Below are 7,303 nucleotides of genomic sequence, written 5' to 3'. Positions count from 1 at the left end.
AAGTGATTTGTTTTTAAGCAGGGTTGCATGAGGTACCCATACATAACGTTACGTTAGTCAATGTATCACACACAGTAACGTAACGTTAGACGGCACCACATATTTTAGCCACCTACAAAAAGACAAACGGTCAAATAAGGGTCAGTTAAAATGTATACTATATTAAGAATATGTGTACATATTGCATAGGGCCCTGACATCTAAAAAGTACAACTCTGTTCATTGTTATGTTCATGTATTTGTTATGTTTTTTATGTGTATGCACACATCAACACACATATACAGTATGAGATAAGATCAATGAGATAAGGTAAGAACAGGATAGAAACTGCTGTGGAACTAGTTACAATGCAATGTTAACACTTTTGAGCAAATAAGTACAGTTGCACTTGTTTTTTCAAATGTGTTTATTCTGTAAAGGAATGAGTTGAATGTTAAAAATGACTGGTTAATAGTGCTATTATGAAGTGCAATGTCAGCACTATTTTTTTCCCCTACAATTTCAAATGCACTTGATTTAATAAATAAATACAGCGTTTTAAAAGCATACACAATCTGTGTAAATATATTAGTCTGTGGTTAAAAGGACTTGAAAGGACTCGAAACTCAAAATGCAGGACTTGGGATTTGACTTGAGACTTTCCAGTCTTGACTTTGGACTTGACTCAGGACTTGTCTGTCTTGACTTGGGACTTGACTTGGGACTTGAGGGCAAAGACTTGAGATTTACTTGAGACTTGCAAAACAATGACTTGGTCCCACCTCTGGTGTATATACATATGTATTTCCACATATATACATATGTATATATGTGTATATACATATGTATATACACATATATATGTATATATATTTATACATATGTATTTCCACATATATACATATGTATATGTATGTATATACATATGTATGTACACATATATAAATATGTATATATATACATATGTATATACAAATGGGACCCATTACCTCCCTGCTTGGCACTCAGCATCAAGGGTTGGAATTGGGAGTTAAATCACCAAACATTATTCCCAGGCGCGGCCACCGCTGCTGCCCACTGCTCCCCTCACCTCCCAGGGGGTGGTCAAGGGTGATGGGTCAAATGCAGAGAATAATTTCGCCACACCTAGTGTGTGTGTGACAATCATTGGTACTTTAACTTAACATATATACATATGTATGTATGTGTAAATACATATGTATATATATATACATATGTATATACACATGTATATATGTGTAAATACATATGTATATATACATATGTATATATACTTATGTATATGTATATACACATATATACATATGTATATGTATATGTATATATATATATATATACATATGTATTTACACAAATATACATATGTGTATGTATATACATATGTATATATATACATACATATGTATTTACACATATATACATATGTATATGTATATACACGTATATACCAGTGACGTGCGGTGAGGTTCATGGCTGGTGAGGCACTGACTTCATCAGTCAGATTTACAAACATATGAACCCTAAAGAGTATTTTAATCACCATTTGATTGGCAGCAGTTAACGGGTTATGTTTAAAAGCTCATACCAGCATTCTTCCCTACTTGGCACTTAGCATCAAGGGTTGGAATTGGGGGTTAAATCACCAAAAATTATTCCCGGGCGCGGCGCCGCTGCTGCCCACTGCTCCCCTCACCTCCCAGGGGGTGATCAAGGGATGGGTCAAATGCAAAGGACAAATTTCACCACACCTAGTGTGTGTGAGACAATCATTGGTACTTTAACTTAACTTTAACTTTACACATACAAACTGTAGCACACAAAAAGGCACATTTAATTAAAAAAACTTTATTATGGTCTTACCTTTACTTATAAGTGCGGGAACAGTGGTGTTCGTGTTGGAGGAGTTGTGAATGAATGAAATATGAAATCAGTGCTGCAGTCTGCAGGTGTACCTAATGTTGTGTCCCTGCAGTCGTTCACGGCTCCTCTGGCGCGAGCATTGTTGTTTTTGCAGTTTTTGGCTTCTTGTTAAGTGACTTTTTTTGGGTGGATTCGGTCTTGCACGTGGAGGGTTTGGGTGTGGGCTTTGGTTGGTGTGGCGCTCCCGTCGGGGGGTGCATTCTGCGGCGGGGGTGCATTAACCGGCACCATGAGGCGGGATTAATGCGAGCCTCACACAGTGTGTCTTCGCAGCAGTTTTTTGATTGCTCAGCACAAGAAATACATTACACACATACAGTTGTTGACAAAATACACTGTACATTATACACCTCAGCTAACTAAACTATGGAAATGTATAATATAGTTCATATAGCAATACGGTCTCACTGCACAGCAGGCCAGCAGTTAGCCGAGTCCGCAATCCATGTTGAGGCACAACTGAGTGACGTGCCTCAACTGGCTGCTGATCACCGCACCGTCTCTTCTCAGTATTTGAACGGCAAATGTGAAAATTCAGCGATTTTGAATAAAAATAATCTAAAACTGGTGAAGTTAAATGGAAAATAACTTTATAGTATAATCACTGGATACATATAACAATTTAATTAATTTTTTTTCTTTTTACATTTTTTTTCTTTCCATGATGGCAGGTGAGGCGGTGCCTCCAGTTACCGCACGTCACTGATATATACATATGTATATGTAAAGGTCAGGTCAGTTGGGTCTCTAAAAGACGGCCTGCCGGCGACTCAACTGGCACTCCCATCAGTGCTCAACTGGGGCTGTTGAGGTGGGTGGCTAGACACCCTGGTGGAAGCAAAAACAAGATTCGCCAAAGTGTGTGTTTATTTCCTGTCAGCACTCTTATTTTGGTTCAGTTTCCTGTTTGTCTCTCTTGAGTGCTGTGTCCCCTCAGCTGTGGCTGATTGGCACCTGGCCACACCTGGTGTCAATCAGCCAGCTGCTATTTAGACCTGCTTTGCACTCCCGTCTGTGCTGGAGTATTGTCGCTAAGACTTGTCGATGTCAGTGTAGCTGTACGCGGTAGCGGTAAGCTGTATTCTGTAGCTGTTTGTAGCTTGCTGTCTTTTTGTTCCTCGTCTTCTAGTTGCTGTTTTCCTGACATCCTGTTTCTTGTCTCCTGGTTCCTGGTTTGTGTTTCTTTTATTATTTTATGGACATTAAATCATGTTTTCCTGCACAAAGCCTGCCTTGAGGGGGGGGCTATGAGTAGCTGTGCAGCTGAGGAGGCACAGCTACTCCTCACACAAGTGGGTCTGCAACAGGCGCCGCCACCATCTCCGGTGGGCCGGCAGACGCTACCATCATCTCCGGTGGGCCGGCAGACGCCACCATTATCTCCGGTGGGTCTGCAACCTACGGCGCCATCATCTCCGGTGGGTCTGCAACCTACGCCGCCATCATTTCCGGTGGGGCCAGCAGACACCGCCATCATCTCCAGTGGGCCAGCAGACGCCGCCATCCTCTCCGGTGGGCCAGCAGCAGAGGGCGCCGCCATCCTCTCCGGTAGGCCAGCAGCATAGGGCGCCACCATCCTCTCCGGTGGGCCAGCAGCAGAGGGCGCCACCATCCTCTCCGGTGGGCCAGCAGCAGAGGGCGCCACCATCCTCTCCGGTGGGCCAGCAGCAGAGGGCGCCACGCCAATTGCGGCGGTGTTCAACTTGCCGTCGCCACCTGACTCTTCCCCGCTGGTTGCGGGGACACTTGGCTTGGCGGCCCACCTCCTTGTCCTCCCTCCACCCTCCCGTGACTTTGAACTGTTTTTTTTTGTGTGTGTGGGGGGGGGGTGTTCTAGAACGTCTCGTATCCGTTATGGGAAGGGGGTCTACTGTCAGGCTAGTCCCTGACAGTTTGGTTAAGTTTTAGTTTTTCCTCTGTGTTTATTTCCTGTCAGCACTCTTATTTTGGTTCAGTTTCCTGTTTGTCTCTCTGTGTGCTGTAACCCCTCAGCTGTGGCTGATTGGCACCTAGCCACACCTGGTGTCAATCAGCCAGCTGCTATTTAGACCTGCTTTACACTCCTGTCAGTGCTGGAGTATTGTCGCTAAGACTTGTCCATGTCAGTGTAGCTGTATGCGGTAGCGGTAAGCTGTATTCTGTAGCTGTTTGTAGCTTGCTGTCTTTTTGTTCCTCGTCTTCTAGTTGCTGCACAAAGCCTGCCTTCTCTGCATCTTGGGGTTCGTCACCAACAACCCGTGACACAACATCCTTGGCCGGACGTCTTCCTAGGAGAAGGACAACTCTGACTACAAACCTGGGTATGTAATACCCGTAGACTTGGTGTTTACACTGCACCGTTGGGCGGGTGAGCTGAACAAACCAGCAAACGGCCAAGGCGGAGGAAGTCTACACATATACATAGACTCAACGACCATGTGTAAAGGAGTAAACCTTCCAAAATCAGGAGTGGAGCCCCGAACGCGGATTGGTGCCTTGCAAACACTGTTTCGGCAGCTCCTGCAGCCAAGCTGATGCCAAACGTCATGCTCAGCATTCCTTTGGATTTTATCAACAAGGCCGAGAGGGGGATCCTGACGCTGGGCAACCCAGGCTCTCCATATGTAATACCCAGGCTTACGCTCTGGAGAGGACACTCCAGCTTTACTTTAATCAAGTGTGGAAACAACACGGATTCTGACAGTTACGGGTTATAAGCCCCCATCTGATTGGCGTAGGAAAGGGGCGCCACGGGTCAGTTTCGACGGTGAAAGGGATCATCGTGTCTCATCGGTCGACTACCGTCCACCTGAAGCTAGGCGGCCCCTGGTCAAAAAGGTGTCATCCCGCCAACGTTTGCCTGCTTCAGTGGGTGCCTGGAGCTCAGTGTACTGCAAAGGAATGAAAAGCAGACGGTTAATTTTATGTACCAGACAAACAAAACAAGAAAAGAAAGAAGACTCCAGCTCTTCGATTAGCAAGCTGGAATGTGCGAACAATGTGCACAGGAATCTCTGATGACCTTCGTGAAGTGGACGACGCCAGAAAGACGGCCATCATAGATAAGGAGCTTACCAGGCTTGATGTCAGCATAGCTGCTCTTCAAGAAACTAGGTTAGCCTCCAGTGGGTCTCTCAGAGAGGCTAACTATACATTATTTTGGAAAGGTAGAGAACCTGAGGAGCCTCGTCAGCAAGGAGTTGGTTTTGCAGTCAGAAACACACTTTTGGCATCAGTGGAACCTCAATCAGGAGGTACTGAGCGATTGCTGTCTATCTGTCTCAGCACTCCTGCAGGTCCAGTGAACATTCTCAGTGTCTATGCTCCTACTCTTTCTTCAACTGAGGAGATTAAAGATAGATTCTATGAGCAACTTGATGAGCAGATCAAGGGTTTTCCTAAAGATGAGTGCTTAATTGTCCTTGGCGATATTAATGCCAGAGTAGGCGCAGACCATGCATCATGGCCATCTTGCTTGGCACACCATGGCATCGGAAAGATGAACATAAATGGCCAAAGGCTGCTGGAGCTATGCACCTATCACAACCTCTGTATTACAAACACCTTTTTTAAGAGCAAACCATCGCACAAAGTATCATGGAAACATCCCAGGTCTCATCGATGGCATCAGCTTGATCTGATAATCACTAGGCGGTCGTCACTAAATAACATTCTTATTACTAGAAGCTATCATAGTGCAGATTGCAATACGGACCTTGCCCTTGTGAGCGCCAAAGTGCGCCTTCAGCCCCGTAAAATTCACCGCTCCAAGGCAAAGAGTCGTGCCTGCATTGACACATCAAAGATGTCAATTTCATGCAAGGTGGATGATTATGTAAAAACCCTGGACCAAGCTCTTCAAAACCTGCCGGAACATGATGCTACAGCAAAATGGAACGCCATGAAAGAAGCAATTTACAATACAGCTATTTCTAGTTTTGGGAAGAAGGAAAGAACTAGTCACGACTGGTTTAATGCCTATCTACCAATCATGCAACCAGCAATTGAGGCCAAACGCAAAGCATTTTTGGCAAACAAAAGACGTCCAAATGCTCAGTCACTTGCAACACTCAAAAGTACTCGTTGTTCCACACAGCGCATTGCCAGACAGTGTGCAAACAACTATTGGCAGCAGCTCTGCGAAGATATCCAGATGAGTGCTGAATCTGGTAACATCCGTGGCATGTACAACGGTATCAAGAAAGGAGTAGGACCTGCTGTAAAGCGGACTACTCCAATTAAATCTCGGATAGGGGAGAAGATTACCAATCGTGAAGAACAGATGGTCAGATGGGTCGAACACAACTCAGAACTATACAGCCGTGAAACAACTGTCTCTGATGCTGCTCTAAATGATACGAAGGAGCTACCAATCATGAATGAACTAGACGAAGTGCCTACAATGGTAGAGCTTAAAAAAGCTATTGATTCACTTCCATCTGACAAAGCACCAGGTAACGATAACATTCCACCTGAAGCTATCAAGCAAGGGAAGCCTGCCCTACTTAAACCGCTGTACGAATTACTGTGTCTTTGCTGGGAGGAAGAAGGAGTACCTCAGGACATGCGTGATGCCACTATTGTGACACTTTATAAGACTAAAGGGGACCGCAGTGACTGCAACAGCTATAGAGGAATTTCTCTCTTGAACATCGTTGGAAAGGTGTATGCACGCATAATCCTAAACAGGCTACAGATACTTACAGATCGTATCTATCCTGAATCCCAATGTGGTCTCAGGGCTGGAAGATTGACAACTGACATGATATTTTCAGTCCGGCAGATTCAAGAGAAGAGTAGAGAACAAGGTCCACCTCTTTACATGATGTTCATAGATCTAACTAAGGCTTTCGATCTTGTCAGCAGGAAGGGTCTATTCAAGCTTCTACAAAAGATTGGATGTCCTCCAAAACTACTCAGCATGTTGATCTCTTTCCATTCCAACATGAAGGAAACAGTCTTGTATGATGGATCTTGTTCGGACTCCTTCTCTATCAACAGTGGTGTTAAGCAGGGCTGCGTTTTAGCACCAACTCTTTTTGGAATATTCTTCTCTATACTCCTGTCCTATGCTTTTGACACATCCATTGAGGGTGTCTATCTACACACACGGTCTGACAGCAAATTGTTTAATCTGGCAAGATTACGTGCGAAGACCAAAAGGAGGTCAGTGTTAATCCGAGAGATGCTTTTTGCAGACGTTGCTGCTCTTGTTACCAACACCAAAGAAGCCTTACAACGTCTAAGTGACTGTTTTGTGAATGCTTGTGAACAGTTTGGACTTACAGTTAGCCTGCAGAAAACCAATGTTAGTGTTCAAGGTGCTGCAAATCCTGCTATCAAGATGAATGGTGTCACTTTAGAAGTAGTACATAATTTTATACACCTCGGCTCGACAATCAG

The 7,303-nt window shown here is 44.5% G+C and overlaps 1 long non-coding RNA gene across 1 annotated transcript; it reads right to left on the bottom strand.

Moving 5' to 3' along the window:
• Positions 1-2,607: 2,607 nt before the first annotated feature.
• On the bottom strand, positions 2,608-7,303 carry LOC140679794 (uncharacterized). Its single transcript, XR_012051138.1, has 3 exons — positions 6,605-7,303; positions 4,124-4,791; positions 2,608-3,153 (listed from the first exon to the last, which is right to left on the bottom strand). It is a non-coding gene; the product is annotated as an uncharacterized lncRNA (long non-coding RNA).

Source organism: Nerophis lumbriciformis, linkage group LG24 (assembly GCF_033978685.3).
Source record: "Nerophis lumbriciformis linkage group LG24, RoL_Nlum_v2.1, whole genome shotgun sequence".
Classification (NCBI taxonomy): Eukaryota; Metazoa; Chordata; class Actinopteri; order Syngnathiformes; family Syngnathidae; genus Nerophis; species Nerophis lumbriciformis.
This window is presented reverse-complemented; position numbering and strand designations above follow the sequence as displayed.